Source organism: Sminthopsis crassicaudata, chromosome 2, assembly GCF_048593235.1.
Source record: "Sminthopsis crassicaudata isolate SCR6 chromosome 2, ASM4859323v1, whole genome shotgun sequence".
Lineage (NCBI taxonomy): Eukaryota > Metazoa > Chordata > Mammalia > Dasyuromorphia > Dasyuridae > Sminthopsis > Sminthopsis crassicaudata.
Genome location: NC_133618.1, coordinates 137,672,190 through 137,693,785, shown reverse-complemented (window position 1 = coordinate 137,693,785; position 21,596 = coordinate 137,672,190). Strand labels below are relative to the sequence as shown.

At 36.0% G+C, this 21,596-nt stretch overlaps 1 protein-coding gene across 2 annotated transcripts in view; it reads right to left on the bottom strand.

The window, feature by feature from the left end:
* The window catches only part of HOOK3 (hook microtubule tethering protein 3), a 97,931-nt gene that overhangs the window by 65,325 nt on the left and 11,010 nt on the right, over nt 1-21,596 (bottom strand). The gene's annotated exons all lie outside the window — the stretch shown is intronic.

The window sequence follows — 21,596 nt, the reverse complement described above, 5'->3', positions numbered from 1 at the left end:
CCTGTAAATTCATTTTACAGGGGACACTGCGCCTCATGGGATTATCTTATTATCTAGGTGCCGAGAAATAGTGTTCCCCCTTTCCTTTCCCTCATTAAAAGGAAGTTCTGAAAAATGGAATCCTTGCACTCGGTCTACACCAGCCTTGTGCCCGCCAACTGGCATCCCCTTGCCAGGCAGTTTGGCCTTCCTGGAGGCCAAATGCCTGTCTATCCCTTTACTATCAATAAAGACTTTGTACAGCATTGAGTAGTGAATTCATTTGCTACCGAACCTGCCCTTGGTTACTTTGGGGAAGGACAAAGGTAAATCAGACCCAGGAGAAGAGTTGATCCATCTCGGCTTAGAGCCACAATTTACTCCTCATCATTTGGTGGCCCTCGAATGGGAAATTTTATGGAGGTAAGCTGGAAATATCTTCCTTTTATAGCGGATGGCAGTTTAAAAATTCCTAGGAAATAGTGGCCTTAAACTGTGGGGAGCTTGTAGAAGCTCTGAGGACAGTTTGGCTCAGGACACTGGGTGCAAACGAATTCCTGTTTTTGGACAAATAGTTCTCCTGAGACAGGGGAACATTTGTTGAATCTGACAGAGACGTCTGATCAGGTTGAGCTATAAAAGTGGAAATTTTGGGGCTTGTGTGGTGGCAAAAATGGGTCAATTCTTCTCCTCCATCCCTAAAGATTCACCTCTGGGATATCTCTTGAGAAATAGAAAGAAATTCAGCCTCAAAGATTTAAAATTAAAAAGTCTTATTCACTTCTGCAATGAAGTGTGATCCCCCTTTATAATCTGGAGAATTATGAACAGTGGCCTATTTATGGATCTATTAATTTTTCTACTATTAGGGAATTAGATCTATATTGCAGAAGACACAGCAAATGGTCAGAAGTTGCATATGTACAGGCCTTCTGGTCCTCTCCAGGGATCCCAAACTACGGTTAACTTGCAGGATGTTTCTGTCTAAGTTTACAGAGGTGGAACTGGGGAGAGACGCTGATCCCCAGAAGGACCCTCCTAACTTACCCTAACTTACCCCCAGAGCTGGACTCTGGGAATACTCTAATGCTTTACCCATCTCGGCTGAGAAGCAGTGATCCTTCTTCCTCACCCTGCTCCCTCCTAGCTCCTAATCAGGTTTCCCTGCTCCACCCTCCTACCTCTCCCACCCAGTCTGACTCTATTAAGCTGAGGCCCAGGACTCCGATTTAGCAATCTCTAAGCCTCCGGAGAGAAAAGGCCAGCTCTTTGGGGGAAACGCTTAGAGTGCAAAGGCCCCTCCCTTTATGGGATTTTTCCCACATAATGGAGAAACTTATTGAGGGGTTTACAGCCATTCCTTTTCAGAGGGATCAGTCCTGGGGAGATGTTATCTCTTATTGCACAATACAGGAAATAAGAATGGTCCCGGAGCTAAAGCAGAGGTTTGCTAAAGACATGACTGGGAGGTACCAGGCGGGGGTCCTTGCTATTCCCTTTGCAAATTCCGGGGGGAACTATGAAGAGGAGAGTGGGCATAGAGAAGAGGGGAGTGGGAACATAGAGGAGAGGAGTGGTGATACAGAGATGAGGGATCATCTCCTAACCTGTCCCATTGAAGGAATGAAAAAAGGTATATAAAAAGCAGGTAGATTACAAGAAGCTTATGCAAGCAACTGATAAGAATCCTACTTTATTTCAGGGTCACCTTGTAGTAGCCATTAGAAAATTCACTAGCTTGCACCCCACTTTTCTAGAGGGGATTGCTGTCATTGCCATGCATTTATCAATCAGACTTCCTCAGACATAAGACTAAATCTGCAGAGATTGGCTCTAGAATCCCAGACTTCCAAGACTCAATTATTTGAAGTCACCTTTGGGGTATGTAATGATAGAGATTGGGAGGATGGAAAGATCGGAGCAAAGAGCAGACAGCAGACACAGATTCTGGCTACTGCTAGTTTCCATGAGCCCCAAAGTTTGTGCTTCAGATGCAGTCAGCATGGTGGCCACTGGGCAAGGAATTGCCCTCAGACTATAGGCCTCTACCCTGAATACAAACGGGAAGGACACTGGAAGAGTGACTGCCCAGAGAAGGAAAGGACCACAGACTCCAATCTCACCCCCCCAAGCCTCTCCAGACTTGAGGTGGCATGTCCCTGGACCAGGCCCACCTTCTACTATCAGCAAAGCCAAGCTTCCTGGGGTAAATTTGGACTTAGCAGGTGCACCAATCTCATTTTTTGATATGGAAGCCCCTTTTTGTTCTGTTCCTCCATTCAGATCCTACTCGCTGATCCCCCCCCAAGGTGCTGGAATTAAAGGGAGATATAATCACCATACCCTCTCACATTCTCTGTGAAATCTGGGAGGAAATAGAAGTTTTAAGAACAAGGATTAAGAAATTTGGGAATTGGTTATTTACTTGTGTCTTTAAAATTTTAATCTGTTGTACTAACTTGTAAGTGAATAGAACTTGGCTATTTTAAAACTGACAGGAAAGTTTTTTTCCTTAAAGCAGTCTTTAGAGCCTGCAAGAGTAAAGGGCAATAAAACCTTATCTGATCGAAACTCAGGCTGTCAAAAAAACCCAAAACAAAACACTTGATTATGAGAAATAATTTGACTATTGCCTTTGCAAACTAGATTGTTTAGATCTTGGAATTTGTTTGAATATTGATGCATTTACTGCTAAAGAGGTTTGAAAAGAGCAATTAAAGATTTGCAAGGTATTAGAAGGCATTTGGGAATAAGAAAAAGAGGTGGGGGAGGGAGACTCACAAATCCCCACAGCTTTCTACATCTAGTCAGAAAAGTTGTTGGAAATTAAGGAAGTGAATAAACTGATGGGTAAATAAAAGGGGGGAAGGGTGGCCCCATATAGAATCCTCATCCCCTCCCCCAGGTGTACTCCTGCCATTTTAGTAAAGATGCTGCCATAGCAACAAAAGGGTGATTTGGATTGATTGAATATTTGTTTCTTGATGCATAAGGGTTTTATTATTTAAGAAATATGGTCATAAATGCAATCCCTACTGTGGTAGGATTATTTCTAAAAGTTTAATTGTTATTTTTAAGAACTTCTTTTATTCTGTTATGTGGTATTTGGATATTCTGTATAAGTTTAAATATAAGTTAAACAGATTGTATTATATTGGGTCATTCTGAGATTATTTAGAGAACCTCTAAAATAATAGGGTTTTTTTTGTCCTTTTGAAAATGTTTCTGACAATATGCAATTTGGGATATTTTCTATGTAATGGGTATTTTAAGAGCAAACAGAATTGTATGTATAATGTTCACTTATGAAAACTTATGAAACATCTATTTGGATATAATTGTTTAAGTTGTGAACTTATTGAGACAAATTCCTTTCTGTTATCAATATAAGGTTATGATTTAGAATTTATCAGAAATCTGATTGATGGAATCTGTTAGTGGGAATAAAAATTTTCTTGAGCTTATAAGTTAATGCTGTTTATGAGTTTTAAAGCTCCACCCTCTAACAGTTAGTGGAATTATTGACTGGAATGGAATTGGATTAAAAGCTATTTCATTCTATGTACTTAAAGCTGAGTTTTAACTACTCATGTTATAATTATGTTCTTTTATTTTTTCCTCCTGTATCTAATTTTATGATCAGAGCAATGGTGAATAAAATTGTTAATGCAATTCAATTATGTCATTCCTTGCTATTTTCAGTCTGATTATATGTAATCATTGTATCCTAAATGCTTGGGCAAATCAGTTTTTTTTGTGTTTTTTTTTGCCTGGTCATTTGTCTGCTACTGGATATTTGTGCTTTGTTTTTTAAGGGTTTTAAATAAGAGGACAATTAACAAAAGTTTGTGAAACCTAATTGCTGTTACAGCCTGATCTATAAACTAACCTTTATTTGTTAGATTTATGTTTGTGCTCTAGATTTTGGTCAAATTACAGATATTGACTTGCTTCAGGTCCTAGATCAGTTTTGATCAGCTTTGATTGTCAGCACAGCAGTCAGAAATGCAAACCAGTTCTTCTTTGGAACTTCCAATCGTATCTCAGCCAGCATCAGCTTTAGAAGAGACAATGGACTAGAAACCCTGCTTCTAGTGAACTTTGGGCTGATGTGGAGGACTTTGGGAATGATTGATGAATGACTGTTAAACCTTGTCTGGGTTATCTATTACTGTGTGTTTAAAATTTGTAATGGGAGTTGTTAAAACATTATGGCTATCTCTTTGAGATCTCAACTCTCCCCCGCTCTTCTCCCCCCACCCCTTTCGATGCCCCTTTCCAGCAGGAAGCAGCTAGATAATCTTCGATGCCCATTTTCCCTACCCCAAAAGAATTTGGTTCCTATTATTTGAGGGGGAGAATGATATGGTCAAAAAAGAGATAGTTCAAGATAAAAATAATTAACAGGAAATTCTTGTCTGAGGAGGGGTTAAAGGAGATAATTTGAGATACAAATGACTAAGAGAAATTCTGTCTTATTTACAGATATCTCCGGAACATCTCTGTGCAAACGTTGTTTTGATGACTCTAGTTAAGTATAAAAGGAAGTTCTGAAAAATGGAATCCTTGCACTTGGTCTACACCAGCCTTGTGCCCACCAACTGGCATCCCCTTGCCAGGCAGTTTGGCCTTCCTGGAGGCCAAATGCCTTTACTATCAATAAAGACTTTGTTTTGATACAGCATTGAGTAAGTGAATTCATTGGCTACGGAACCTGCCCTTGGTTACTTGGGGAAGGACAGAGGTAAATCAGACCCAGGAGCTGATCCATCTCAGCTTGGAGCCTCAATTTACTAGGGCTCAAAATGGCAGAGAAAAGCCAGGGATGTTGCTCGATCCCTCAATTGTTCTATAAAACAATGCTAAAAATCAAGCTTTAAAGGGATTCTGGAGTGACAGAACCAAAAAAAAAAAAAAAAAAAAAAAAAAAAAAAAAAAAAAAAAATTTATATATATATATATATATATATATATATATATATATATATATATATATATATATATATATATATATATATATAAACAATTTTCTAGCTTAAGATAACTTAGAGGGATTTCAGGAATAGTCTGCTTCAGTTGGATAAAAGTTTAGACCCAACATAGGCATAGTACTGTGGCTCTTAATTACAGAACACATAAGCATCTGAGACACTTTGGTCCTGGCTCAGCAGGCCAGCTGTGAAACTTCCAGCCTCAGCACAGAGGGCAAATTGCAAGCCCCAGAATTGTGGCACAACAGACTGGATTAAGCCAATCCAGCCAACTAGCACCTCTAGGTCCAGAGAAGAAAGCGAGTGATGAGTCCCTATCTTGCACCAAAAGATATCTGGGACAAAGTTCTAAGAACAGGACTCAGATTAAAAACAAAAACTAATCCTAAACAAAGAAAGCTACTATGGCAACAGGAAAGATCAGAATACAAATTAAGCTCAAAAAGTTTTCTTGAAAGAACTCAAAAAAGGATTTAAAATATCAAATTAAGAGAAGTAGAAGAAAAAATGGGAAAAGACATGAAAGTTATGCAGGAGAATTATGGGGGGGAAGTCAATAGTTTAGAAAAGAAAGCACAAAAATCAATCTCTTTAAAAGGAGAATAGTAAATAATCAAATAAAGCTAACTGGAAAAAAATCATTAAAAATTGGAACTGAACAAGTTGGAAGAGACATCAAGAATAAGTCAAAAAAAATTTTTAATGAAAAAATAGAAGAAAATATGAACTACCTCATTGGAAAAACAAATTATCTAGAAAACAGATGCAGAAGAAATAATTTAAGAATTATTGAAAGCCATGACCCAAAAAAGGGCCTGAATAACATTTTTCAAGAAAATATCAAGGGAAAATGTCTGTTATCCTAGAATCACAGAGCAAAATAGTTATTGAAAAAAAAATCTACTGATCAGCTTCTGAAAAGAGATCCCAAAATTAAAACTCCAAGATCAAGGAGCAATAGTCAGGATTACTCAGGACTTTAGTAACAGCTTTCACATTTAAGGATCATATTCCAAAAAGCAAAAGAGCTTGGATTACAGCTAAGAATCAACTATCCAGCAAAACTGAACATAATCTTTTAGGGAAAAAGTTGGATTCAAAGAAATTGGGGACTTTCAATCATTTCTAATGAAAAGATCAGAAGTAAAGAGAAAATTTGATCTTCTCCAACTCACTTCCAGTTGATCAATGATGGACAGAAACAACTACACCCAGAGAAGGAACACTGGGAAGTGAATGTAAATTGTTAGCACTACTGTCTATCTATCCAGGTTACTTATACCTTCGGAATCTAATACTTAACATGCAATAAGAAAATTGGATTTACACACATATATTGTATCTAGGTTATATTGTAACACATGTAAAATGTATGGGATCGCCTGTCATCTAGGAGAGGGAGTAGAAGGAGGGAGGGGAAAATTTGGAAAAATGAATACAAGGGATAATGTTATAAAAAAAAAAATTAGTCATGCATATATACTGTCAAAAAATGTTTTATAATTATTATTAAAAAAACACGAAAATTTGATCTTCAAATACACAAGTCTCAAGAGAAAGTTAAATAAGAAATTAAAAAAAAAATAATAATTTAAAGATTAAAGTGTGTATATCCCTAGATGATACTTATAACTCTTGAATACTGTATCATTCTTAGGGCAGTTAGAAGGGGTCTATAGATAAGACAGAAAGTGTGGGTATAAGTTGACTTTGATGGAAGCATATGAAAAAGTGATTAAGGAGTGGAAAAGGGATTGTACTGGGAATACATAAGCAACTTCGAGAACCTTTTCTGTTTTGCTTTTGTATGCCTCGTTTAACACAAATTGGGTCCTTAATAAAAATTTACTGGATTTGAATAAAAGATAGGCAAACCATTATTTTAGGGGAAAAAAAAAAAAAAAAAAGATAAAAAAATTTTTTATTATCAATTTCTTTACTGAAGAACAATGAGTTATCAGACACCAACAATACATTGGTTTTAAGATTCTTTAAAAAAAACAACCCAATTCTAAACTAAGAACAACATATACTAAGAAGACCAGCAATAATACATCAGAATTTGTAATATACAACTGGAAAATTCACTTTTATTTTCTGGTGACTTATTTTCAGTAACACTATTGTTAAATTAAGAAACATGGCTTATTTTAAACCACTCTGAAATATTATTAAGGAATAGACATTTAAAGTGTAGTTCCAAAGTGCTATATAGCCAACGATCACCTGGCAAAAAAGTATAGTCCTAGGCAATTACCAGGTTAATTGAAACTGATCATTTTGCTTCAATTATTAGAATTTTCAGATGTAAAATGCCTGTATAACAATCACAAGATATTTAAATATTTAAGAATTTAACATTGCCTTTTCTCTTAAATCCAAAAAAATCCCATCCAACTCAGTAGTCTACCTTGATTAGCTCATTTTATCCCTATCTTATACTACAGTAAGCCTATGAAGAAACTCCTTCGCTATCAAGAAATGGCACAACTCACAGTTAACTAACTGGAAACATTTTTAAAATATTTTCTACATTTTCAGAACATCTCCATACAAAAGAACAGGTACTACTATGACAGAACTTGGATATTATTTGATTCTCTTCATATATTGGGCTTCTAGTTGTACAGTAACTAATTAACATGTTTCTATGTTCGAATGTTGTTGGTGTGAACCTGTACCAGTGTGCTTAAGAAAATCTTTCCATTTAAAGCTATTTTAGAAACAGTAAAAAGAACTAGTATTCAGAAGAGAAACAAAAAGATAATGTTTGTGTAGACTTTCCAAGAAAATTTTACATCCACAAAGATACATCTTGTTTTCAAAATTAGCAGTTTTTTTCTTACCACAGATAACCGCTATTTTAACTTTTAGGCAGAACATTGATTTCAATACACAATGCATCATAGTGCAGAACTTGGAATAATTAAGAAATACTACTAACTGCAGTATCCCATAGATCACTCAAAGTCCTTATTCCTAATTTAAATGCTGAACTCTTATTCAAATGCTGGATTGTATGTATACAATACAAAATGTACAGAGAGGTTGATTACCAGAGCATGATTCTATATTGTATATCCTGTTTTTCCAGATAGTAGGATTTTAAAAAAAATAAAATGTCATTGAAATAAAAAAACAACAGGAACAAAACCAAACCCAACAGTGACCTATCCTGACTTAAATATTTTAATTAACAGTTATCATAACATTTAGGTTACAATTTCTTTTTAAAGAAAGTTATATAAAATATAGTATGCAAAGACAAAATAATGAAATGGAAATGATAGAACTGGAAATCAGAAAAATCATTAAATCCAGCACTAAATCATATTCCAGCTACAAAGCCTTTGATAAACTTGCTCACCCTCCATAGCAATTACTTCATGAATAAAATGAGCATAATAATGTATATTTTACCTATGATAAAAAATTTTATGAAGATGAAATTAAAAACACATATGAAAGTAATTTGAAAAGCACTAAACAATTAATTTTAATATATAATTTTAATATTCCTTTTAGGATGATGAAGCATTTTGCAACTGTGATAACATTTGGGTTACAAATGTATTATGCAGACGCCCCAGTTAATACTATTTCCAACTGATAGAAATAATCCATAAAAGTTGTTTTTGTAAAATCTGCTTCAAGTTATCTAATCACAATATTCTTATGACCAGATTTTTCATTTACCATAAGATTATAGATTTAGAGCTGTAAGAGGTTCAATTCTGGTTCAATCTCTTCATTTTGAGAAGAGAAGCTGAGGTACAGAATGTTCCCTAAGTCATTAAGAATCTAGATTCAAAATCATTTCCACTTCCTCCAAAACTAGCTCTCTCTCCACTGCACCATTCTCCTCTCAGAAGAAACAGTGTGATATACATTTCCAGACACTGGACAAAATCAGGACATGCTTGTTTAAACCTTGCCTTAGATCATTAACTAGCTTTATAACCTTGGGCAAGACATATCATAAGATACTTACGTACAATAGCTTCCTGCCTAGCATACTTATTTGAATGTAACTTCAACTACAGTTTCTCATTCTGTTTAAATAAGAAAACAATCATAAATTCAAGATATATAAATTTTAGGACATAACTAAAAATACAAAAAACAAACACTGCCTCCCCTTAAAAAAAAAACCAACCACCAAAAAACCCCCCAAAAACCACACACACACACACACACAACCACCAAGAACACAGCTGAACATATGTTTCTCAAAGTTCTCGGGAAAAAACCCCACACATAATTTATACAAAATAAACAAAAAACTAGCATTGATATAGTACATTAATATTTGAAGGCATTTTATATATTATCTAAATTTCTGATGGCTATTTTTAGATCAAATATTATTATCTATATTCTATATGTGAAGTATCCAATCGTATTTACCCTTGACTACACCATATTGAGAAACTAAAGCTAGAGTTTAAGATCAATGGTACAATGAAGGAACAATTAGATTTGGAAAAAACTTAGGTTCAAGGTTAGGTTGCCTACTTACCAACTGTGTGTCCTTAGGGAGACACTTAAACCTCTCCAAGGAAAGCCTCAAATTATTCAACTGTAAAAAAAAGATTATACCTATCTACTCTTTTGAGTTGTTATGAGACTAAAATAAGCAGTTAAGTAGCACAATGACCCAGGACCTAGAGTCAGGAAGCCCTGAGTTCACATTGGGTCTCAGATACTAACTGTATGTTCTGAAATATTACTTCACCCATATTGGCTTCAATGTCTTGATACGTGGAATAATAACTACTATTATAATAACTAATGTCCAATAGACATTTGGAAATATATGACTATAGCTCAGCTAAGATTAGGTATAGATTTGTAGATATGGTAATCATTTGCAGAGAGATAACTGAACCCATGATTGGGGGGAGGGGGGAAGGAAGAGAAGAGAAGGGAGGAGGAGAAGAGAAGGGAAGAGGATCCAGAACAGAGTATTGACTGCCCATGATTTCTGGTTTGTGACATGGGTGAAAAATCAACAAAGGAGAGCTTGGAGGAATTTTGGGTCAGGCAGGAGAACTAGAAGAGAGCAATCCCATAAAACTACAGAAAGGAGAGAATAGTCCAGGAAAGGTAATTGTGTCAAATTCTTGAAATGGTCATTAGATTTGGTAATTAAGAAATCATAGATAACTTTGAATAGGATAATTTCAGTTAAATGATGAAGTTAGAAACCAGATACCAAAGAATTTAGAAGAGAATAAGAGGAGAAAAAGCAAAAAACAATGAGTGTAGATAATTTTATTAAGAAGTTTTGTCACAAAGGAGAGGAGAGATACAAAAAGACAGCTAGCAGGAAGGATAAAAAAGGTGTTTCTTTTCTTTCTTTAAGGATGGTGAATATTTGTTCATGTTTGTAGATTGCAGGGAAGAAGTCAATTGATAGAGAGAAACTAAAGGTAAGAGACAGTGGTGTAAGACAGTATAGGCAATTTACTGGAGAAGATAGGAGATATTAGAGAATGGAAGAGGAAAGGAAATAAGCATTTATAAATGGGATCAAAAGTATAGTAAGTTGAAGTGTTGGACTTAGAAACTTGACTTGTTGGTCAACCCAAAACTAAAATGGAAGAGAAAATAAGTGGAGGAAGAAATCTGAGGAAGCGCTGGAACCAAAGGAATATAAAATTTGATCGCTGAAACCTTGCAAGGTATCTTGGGCTTTTTGGGCTAGGACCATGCCTTAAATTCAAATCACTCTGGCTTTCATGGATTGAGATCAATAATAGGATGCAGGCCAAGCCCACTGGATAATGGTTTGGGCTCAGATTAGCTCAGGGTGTATATAAATAGCAATCATTTCTATTTTGAGGGTCTTCCCCTCACAGACTGATTTCTTTTTTTTTTTTTTGGGGGGGTGGTGGGGGGCCTCTGTAAAAGAGGCCTATTTCTTACCTAGCCTTAATCACTGACTGGAACTGCCTCAGTCAAACTGAAAGCAAATAAATACCTTAGTTTAAAAAGACCCAAGGTATCCTATTGCATCCAGGGCCATCTTCAGTTGTTCCATCTATATGTTGCAGATGGCTTTGGAGGAGAAAGTAATGCTGGTGACTTTATACAGTTCTCACTCACTTAAATCCAATTCATTTGCATGTCATAGCATCATTTCTTTGATGTCATGGTCCTCTAGGAAAAAAGGACAAACTACAATAACCCTAAATGCTTAGGAATCTAATGTTTATTTACTGACTGAGGACCTCACAAAAAGGTGAGCAACAATTAATGCCATAAGCATAAATACATAAGAAGAGAAAAGAACAAAACTGGAAACAACAATCAAGAGGCAGCAAAGGAAAATGTTGGTAGTTGCCTTCCATTACAATTCCCTCCCGTTCCCCCCCTCCACCTATTTCTTCCACTTGCCGCCTTTTTTTTTTTTCTTCTGCTCTATTTTTTTATCCTCTATTTATCTTGTACCTCTGGGTATATATTATTGAGACCTTTAGGGTCTCAATGAAATTTCTTACATTAAAGGCTGCAAAAGAAATTAGCCCCTAATTTAATCCTGATTCAAAAGAAAGAAGTAGACAACTTTTTTGTAGGTAGGGTGTAGAGTAAAATATATTGTTTTAAAGCACCTACAAAACAAAATTCAGTCAAAATCAAGGATAATAAAAACTGCTATAAATACATTAAAGGACGAGTATCTGACTTTTCTAGTCTTTTCTGAATTTCACATATCAAGAACAAAAATAGCAACACTGGAGCAATTTTCCTTTGTATGAAAAGGTTTTTTACATGTTTAGCATGTATTAGACTGTTAGACATCTGGGGGCGGGGGGGAATTAGAACAAGGGATTTTGCAAGAGCTAATCTAGAAGAATTGTCCATGCATGTTTTGAAAAGTGAAAAGCTTTAATAAAGGAAAAAAAAAGTTATTTAACAGATACAAAACTCATCAACTATGAAACAAATTCAAAAAGCTTTAAACCAATGGCTTCAGTTCAAGGCATACAAATAGGATGAGATAACTAAAAATGAATTAATGGAGAAGATTTCAAGAAAGAACAAAAAATCCAACTGACTCATCCTTGGATACTGATTATCTAGTCAACATCACAATGGCTAAATATCCTATAAACTGTACATAAATGAATGCATGTTTTTTTTTTAAATAATTTTATTAAGCATTTACTATATGCCATGCACTATACTAAAATTACCTAATTTTTGTTTTTAAGTTACAAGCTTGGACATTACCAAAAGAGAAACAAGAAATAGCTGAGATTTGGTTGTAAATTTATAGGGGGTTTCTTAAATGATCTTTCCTATTTCCAACATATACACACAGAGATGCCCAAACAATCTTGTTTCTGTAACAATAATCAAATTAATGTAACCAAAATCACATGGCACTGTCCACATGCACAGAGGTATGGGGCTTGTATAGAAGGTTAATTTGCGAATCATGAGTGCACAATCCTGGGTTTAAGAGCATACAGCCTTGCCATTTCCCCCATACCTATTAGAAGAGTACTCTACATAATTCATCAAATTTTCATTCAGTTCCGAATCTGAATACTTTATCCTGTTATTAGTTTGCAAAAATACCTAAATAAATTGAAACTTTTTGACCAGAAAATAATGCTCTTCATTATTTTAAAATACAGTCATATTCTGGTCAATTAATAAATGGTATCCAGAAGGTTTAAGGCACAAAAAGAGAAGCACTAAATGAATAAAAAGGGAAAAAAAACAACAACCCACCCTTATTTATAGCAAAATGTTATAAACAGAAACTGCTCAATTAACCTTAGTAAAGAATCCAACTCTGGTATCTAAAATAAAAGAATGAATTTTTTTTAAGTGTGAAATTCTGTTCCCTCCCACTCCAGCCCCAGTAAATTGCCAAACTTGGCCAGCACTTTCCCCCCTTAGAGTAATTCAATTATTCTCCACTGCTCTATGAACTGTCAATTCATTTTGGTTACGAAGGTAAATCAGATGCTTTATTCCACACTCAAGTACATGAAGATCTTGGTAAGATGAAACACAAACCATTTTAACTCCTGCTCAAGCTGATAAATTGATATGATCAAATGCCACAGCTTATCTGCAACCCTACTTGATCAATGCTAAAGTTCAAAGCCATTCTAATTCAGAGATAACATGAGTCAACTGCAGGGCATCTGGAAAGGTCTGGTAGTTCTAAGGGAGCAAATGAATACTGTTGGAAAGGCTCAGGATATCCTTATGGTAATTGGCAGGTAAAATGGCAAGGCCTGCATATTCTAAGGCCAAGTGGTCTACTATGTTACCAAAGGCATTACAGTTGATGATTACTAAACCAATGGTTTGAATGTCCATATCATTCCACAGAAGGCTGGAAAATGGAAACCTAACTCACCCACAATTTAGAAAGAGAGAAGGAGTTTGGAATTTGAGTAGATACTCTGAATCCACTTCTATATGGGAGTGAAAGAATAACATTTAGCCAAAAGAACAAGGTAAGGTTGGGGGGGAAAGGAGAGAAGGATTTTATGTAGTGTCTCCTTTTGTTGGGTCCTAGAATCTGGCCAGAAAACAGTCTGGGGATAAGGGAATGAGAAAAGGAATGGGGATGAGATGAAGCACACTGCATGTGTGCTTGCTAGAATATTTCAGGTAATAATGAGTTAGACTTATTAACAACTGAGGTTTAAATATTATACAGAAAAGCTTAAAATCTCACACAATTCATCAACAGAGGGAGATCATATTAGAATCTATCAACTGGAGAAGTACAACCTTTAAAAAGTCTATAGACATATGTGTAGATCTTTATAAGATATGTAATTATTATTACATGTCCTATACTTAAAAAAAGACAAGCAGATTAAATTAACTGGCTATACTTCAAGGAAACTCAATCTATAACTAGTGTGGTGCCCCTATTCTTATTTCAAGCTTCTAAATACTCAATATTACTATTATTGCAAATGTCTTTGAGAAAGAAAAAGAGGGAAAGGGGGAAAGGGAGAGAGAAGGAAAGGCTAGAGGAAACAAGAAAGGAAGTACGAAGCAAAGAAAGGAGAGAGAAAAGAGAAAAAAGTTGGGGAGCGAAGAAGAGACAAGGATGGAGGGAGAGAAGAAAGAAAGAAGAAAGGAAAGGAGGAGGGAGGAAGTCTAGGATCTAGAAAGACCTTAAAACTGATTCCACAGGGAGAATTTGTGGGGCTCAGCCTAGAGCAGTTCAAACTAGAACTCACAGGATCTAAAAAGAACTAAGACAATGTAAGTGAAGCAAACTGCTAAATTCATAGCAAATAAACCACAGGAAAGCCCAGGTATATCACTACTTCCTTAAAGTTATAGACATGAAAAAGTTAAGCCATGGCAAAGAAAGGATATCCATTATATGGTCTACATCAATGTTTTTTTTCAAAATACTTTGGTACATTTCAAATTCTCAAAAATAAAATATAAATCACCTCCAAAATAAGTTCAGTGACACATTACAATGACATAGGATAAATTCTGAACCATCAATATATATGAAATATGTATATATTCGTTCAAATTAAACATTTTAACAGAGAATTGTAAATGTGCATATATGTAAATCTGCAATTTAATAGGACACACAAAATAAATACAGGGTTATTTTGAAAGGAAAAGGAAAGCGGAATTAGCAAAGGTTAGGTATTATCTAAAAGGGAAGTGGGACACTAAAGAGTGGACTGTGAGGACTGCAGTATATTCTAGACACAAGGAAAAGTCAAAGCAAAGGCTTAAAGGAGGAATGTTGCATGTGAAGAGCAGTAGAAAGCCAATTGCTTACACTGTGGAGTTCACTGAATTGGGGAACATCAAGTTCAGATATTTACTGTAGGAAATGCATTTAGCATTAACTTGTATCCTGATTCTTTCTTTTCTGTGCAGCCAAGGTTGGAACTCAGACCCTGCCACTTATGCCTTGAAGACCAAGAGGAAATCACTTGACTTTACTGTGCTTCAATGACTTTATCATAAAATATGATGGGTTAAACAAGATTACTCCTATAAAATTATTTCTTGAACTCAAGTCCCAAATCACTAATGAAGCTCTGAGAATTTCTACCTTGATTGTCCAAAAGCACCTCAAACTTGTGTATAAAAACAGTTACTGACTAATGGACCTCACAAAAAGGTGCGCAACAATTAAAGCTATAAGCAAATACATAAGGAGGGAAAAGAACAAAAGTGGAAGAGGTAGCAAAGGAAAATGCTGGTAAATTGGTTTCCATTCCAATTCCCTGACTTTTTCCCCTACTTATTTCTTCTGCTTGCCTCTGTTTTTCTTTTTTTCTGGTGTTCTTCCTGCTTTATTTTTTCATCTTGTACCTTTATATTTCTTCTACCTGAGATGCCTCTGGGATCTCAATGAAATTTCTTACATTAAAGACTGAAAGGAAATTAGCCTCTAATTTAATCTTGATTCAAAAGAACTCACTTCCTTTCCCTCAAAATTTGCTCTTTTTTTTTAAACGTGTCTTTTGCTATTAATAAGTCCATACTCTTATAGCACTTAATATATATGCCAGACACCATAAACACTTTACAATGATCTCTCATTGCCCCCATAACCAGTTTTCCACTTTCCTTCCATAATGTTTTTTTGCATCTGCTCCCTTCTCTCTATCTACACTACCAACACCCTTGTGTAATAAGAGTATTGGATTTGGATTATCATAAAAGTCTTTTAATTATCCTGGGTTCTCTACTTTTGGGTGATTTCCTTGTTTCCTATTGTGTTCAATTTATCTCTGCACAGTCAGTTTCTCATCTTTTTTCTCTTCATAGATGTCAAAATAATCTTCCTAAAGCACAGGTCTGACCCTATCACTAGTGAAATGACGTTTTAGAGATTCCAGTGTTTACTCCTCATCACTTATTTCATGTCATTCAATTGCTAAGCCTCAAATAGACAATTCCTCTCCTCTGCTTGCAGCTCTGGAGATGCTGTCCATCTACCTAGAAAGAACTCCCATTTCACTTCTGATACTGCCTTCCCTTAACCTCCATCAGGAGGCCTTTCTTGACCATTACTCCTTACTTCCTACAGAGGCATTTTTCTCCTCTATAAATTATCATGTATTCACTTATCTGTGTAGATGTTATTCCCTCCCATAAGGTCTTTGAGGGAACAGAATAATTTTTATTTTGCACTATATCCCTAACACATAGTATAGTGTCTAGCTCATGGTAAGGATTTAATGAATTGCTTGTTAAATTAAAAAATCAAATTGAAATAAATTCATGTAAAATGCTCTAAAATTTTAATAAGGATGCAAATTAAAAGATTTGAATAATATAAAATAGTATTAATAACCCACTGACAAGGGGAGCCCCAAAACTCTCACTCTCTTTCTCTTGGCCTTTGGGGGGAAAGCTTGGGAAAGTTCCTCAGAGAAGATCTCCCCTGAGAGACCTGCCCAGGGGAATCAAGATAAATGGTCTCATTCTGTTATCTGGGTTGAGTCCAGGACTACTCTCCTACTTAGCCCATCCTGGAGATCGAGAACTCTACTGAGTTGGAAATTAGTCCAGGGACACTCATTCAATTCCAAGATTCTTATTCTGATGCCAGCTCAAATTGTGCCAGTGCGCACCAAGACCTGCCCATAAACAAGCTTCCCTTCAGCTCAATCCCTTGCAAAGGACCTAACATGCCATGCCAAGGAACCTCTCTCTCTTTCTCTCCTTGGCATAGTTGCAACTCCCTGTCTGTTGAAAAGACATTCTCTTTTCAGCGTTACTCCCTCTTTTATAAAAACTCTTTCAACTATTTCTCTAACCGGACCCTATTCACCCCTCTGTCAGGATTTCTCTGCTAGATCTTTACTTCTCTGTCAGGAAGGAAGTCAGCCTGCAAAAGCTGACTTCTCAGTTCTAATAATAAACTTCTTTTGCCAGTTTAACTTTTCAGGTCATTTATGAAGGACCTGTACCAAGCAGAAGAGGGTTCCCACAATTCCCGACCCTGCAAGGAACCTCATCACCATTATTAATTAGGATTCAGGTTTTTATTTTCTCATTCAGAGACCAGTCCCTGTGAGTTAGTCAGCCAGTATCTGAATGATATGACTGATAGAAGAGATTGTATATGCTCCTATGTCCTTGGACCAACTAAGAGACCTTACTTCGGTTTCTGTTTAAAGTGTAAACATAATTTAATCTAATTGCGCAAAGCAATGAATTCATGCCCCTGTAACCTCACCACTGGAATTTAGGCTCAGTAAGGAGAAAGGAGAAAACCAAGTGGTCTGGACTGAGATGGATTCCTTTGTCCAGATTATTGGAGATAGCTGAATCTCATAACCAGCCTACATTCTCAACAGGAAGAGCTGAAAACTTTTAGCCCACACTCCTGTTAACTGTTCACCAATCAGGGCTGATTTTCACCTGGCAGAGACAGGTGCTTTTCTAAAAGCAGTCTCTTTATGTTTTTTGATTAGTGAGAAAAACTACTGACTATAAATTTATTATTAGTTACCTTGATTAAAAAATTGGTTATTCATTCTCCAATTGATAAATGGTTAAAGGATATGAACAGATAATTCTCAGATGATGAAATTGAAACTATTTCCACTCATATGAAAGAGTGTTCCAAATCACTACTGATCAGAGAAATGCAAATTAAGACAACTCTAAGATACCACTACACACCTGTCAGATTAGTTAAGTTGGAAGGGATGTGGGAAAACTGGGACACTGATACATTGTTGGTGGAGTTGTGAAAGAATCCAGTCTGGAGAGCAATTTGGAACTATGCCCAAAAAGTTATCAAACTGTGCATACCCTTTGACCCAGCATTGCTGTTATTGGGATTATATCCCAAAGAAATACTAAAGAGCGGAAAGGGACCTGTATGTGCCAAAATGTTTGTGGCAGCTCTTTTTGTTGTAGCTAGAAACTGGAAGTTGAATGGATGCCCATCAATTGGAGAATGGTTGGGTAAATTATGGTATATGAAGGTTATGGAATATTATTGCTCTGTAAGAAATGACCAGCAGGAGGAATACAGAGAGGCTTGGAGAGACTTACATCAACTGATGCTGAGTGAAGTGAATAGAACCAGAAGATCGCTGTACACTTCAATGCTGTATGAAGAAGTATTCTGATGGAGGTGGATATCTTCAACATAAAGAAGATCCAACTCACTTCCAGTTGATCAATGATGGACAGAAATAACTACACCCAGAGAAGGAACACTGGATAGTGAATGTAAATTGTTAGCACTACTGTCTGTCTACCCAGGTTACTTACACCTTCGGAAGCTAATACTTAATGTGCAACAAGAAAATGGTATTTACACACATATATTGTATCTAGGTTATATTGTAACACATGTAAAATGTATGGGATTACCTGTCATGGGGGGAGGAAGTGGAGGGAGGGAGGGGATAATTTGGAAAAATGAACACAAGGGATAATATTATAAAAATATATATATAAATTTAAAAAAATAAGCTATAATAAAAAAATTTGGTTATTAATTACCCACAAAGTCTCTCTCAGACTTTTCATTCATCTCAGGTTTCATCTCATACATACAAATGTAACTTATTAATAATGGAAAGTTATCGTTAATATGGAGGTTGGGAAACAAACACAATAATGAATTACTGGTGGAACTGAGGATTGATCCAGGATTCTGTAAAGAATTTGGAATTATGCCTCAAAAGTTACTACTAAACTGTACAGAGCTTATGACTAAGTGATCAAAGAGGAAAGCATCATTAAGTATAAAATGTATTATAAGAGTGATGTAAATAGTAATGATTTTGAAGTTCCCCAGATTTTAAGAGGACTTCTGTTCTAACAAATCAGTAATCTAAATCTTCTGGCTTTGGAATCTGCTTCAGAGACTTCCCACACTCCCAATATAAGTACAGCAGACTGAGCAGATAGCTTCTGGCCTGGGGATAGTCTCATAGACCAAACTTCTAAAGCAATAGGGATAATCTCAGGGCCTTTGAAGTCAGGAGGATTTGAGCCTCAAACACATAATACTTCCTTGCTGTGTGACCCTGGGCAAATCACTTAATCCCAATTGCCTCAGCAAAAACAAACAAACAAAAATAAAGATAATCTCTGGATCAGCAAGAACCAAAAGTGGGGACCACTCCTGGCTCTGGGCTCTACCTCTGGGCCATAGAATTAGCATGCCAATGATAGAAAGCAGGGATAAAAGGGCCCTCCCTCTCTTAGCATTCTGCTAATTTCTTTTGGAATTTAGCCCACTGCAATTGGCATTACAATTGCAATAAAACTTTGCCCCTAGATTAGGAAATGGGTTCAAGACTACAAATTTTTATGAGACACCTCAGGAAATTGGTCTGTGACTCCACCTTTTGGGGTCCCCTTCTCAACTCCCCCCTCCATCATTAAGACTCGAAATTGAGTCTTATGTCATTGTGATACAGTGAAGGATAGAAAAGAAAAACAATGATCCATGTGCGCACCACTCTGACTCCATCCTTGTCCAAAACTACCTTGGAGGAGAATTATGTTAACTCTGTTCATGCCTATGCCCTAAGTAGAAGTCCTTGATAGGAACTGAGCCATAATCCAAGGCTGTAAATACTAGGTTAACTCTTCTCTCTCTGTGAAGTAAAGACAACAGCTGTAAAATGTTAAGACTAACTGCCTTCTCAGCTTCTGTATCCTGCTAAGGACTCTTTAAAAGTTGCCTGACTCAGTTGATCAGGATCAAATGATTTTTTGAACATGAGTTGGATTTGGTTGGCTAATCTAAACTCTCCACATTTACAAAATCAAAAACTAATCTGTCTTGTTTCTCTGGAATTACAACAATAGCAGAGAACTAGAAAGAAAAGGGATTGTTATGCCCTGAATTATTAAAATTATTATGCTATGTCCTGCATAAAATTATTTTGGCCATTCCCCCCTCCCTCCTTGCCCCATTATGACTGGGAAAATTGAAATCTTGGAACTCTGGTCACTCTCACATTCCTTTGTATCGTGAAACTCCAGGTAACTTACCTCAAGTCTTTGCTGGGACAATTCCCCCTCTGTTTTGAGTATTGCCTCTTGCCTCACTGTCTCCTGCCTTCAACATTCTTATCTTATCCACTCACCCTATGGGGTCCTCACCCCACCTTACCCTTAATTATCCTGTTAAGACTAAGTTATGATCCTTTCTTGGAATCATGGCTTATCGATTCATCCAGTGTTCTCGCCCCCATGCCTTTGTTTCCCTGATAGTCAAAACCCTATAAAGAATCCCATGCAGTCAGCTAGTCTAAATTTAAAATATTAAAAACCAATCTGTCTTGCCTCAGTTTCTCTGACATTACAAGATTTTCATCAATTGAGAAATGTTTGAACAAATCATGGTAAATGAGTATAATGGAATAACATTCTACTGTAAGAAATAACAAAAGGAAGCCTAGGAAAGCTTATATGAACTGATTTAGGGTGAAGTAAACAAAACCTAGAGACCAATTTGTTTGGTAACATCATAAAAATAAACAATTAAAAAAGACTTAAAGAATGCTGGTCAATGCAATGACAAACCAAAATTTCACAGGATCTATGAAGAAGCGTTCCATCTACTTGCTAACAGGAAGTAATGGACACAGTAAAGAATGATTCACACATTTCGAATGAATTTCTTTTGAGAAATAAGACCAAAGTTTCAAGTGTTTCAATCAGTCAACAAACACTTTATGAAGTACCTACAATTGGTTCAATATATACACATGAAGGCCTGAATTAAAATCTGCCCTGGGACACTAATATTTAACTTCAATTTGACTCTTTCCTCAACTGTAAAATGGGAATAATAAAAGCAGCTATCTCACAGGGTTTTTGTCTGGATTAAACAAAATACTTTAAAAAGTAATTACCATAGCTTTTGGAACATGTTAGGTGCCATCCATACATGTAACCCTTTCTATGTGAAATGTGAAATGAATACTTGAGAGAGAATACTAACAACTACAGGACTGGAGAGATCAAGAAAGACATCACATAAGATGTACTTGAATTATAAGAAAACTAAGGGATCCAAAAAACAAATGTGAGAGAGCATTCTATTTATGAGTGATAGTCAATACAAAGGCATAATAATGAGAGTAAGGTGATGTGTGAAAAATAGAGACTTAAATGGTTCAAATGGAGCATTTATGAAAAGGAATGATATGTAAAAAGAGATCACAAAGGGAAAGGTTTTTACTGTCCAAAAAAGTTTGTATTTGATCACAGAAGTAACAGGGAGTCACCTGTAGTATATTAAATATAGGCGTGACAAGGTAGGACCAGTATTCTAGAAAAATCATTGTTGAACTGTACAGAAAATGAATTAGACTAGATGGAAACTTGAGGTAGTAGGAGGATAGTGCAATTGTTCAGGCAAGAGATGACTGGAGGTTGCCCTAAAGTGTTGTCAATGTGAGTGTAAAGAAGTACATAGAAGATGCTGGGGAGATAGAAACCACAAGATCTTGAGAATGATAAGTAGCTGTCTGTGAGAGTAAAGATATTATACTTTGAAACTTAAATAAAAGAACTTTAAAAGGGAAATGAAATCCAAACAATCCCATCAATTACAGTTAAAGCTATTCAATTACTCTTAACATAGGATCTTAATTTTACAACATAATT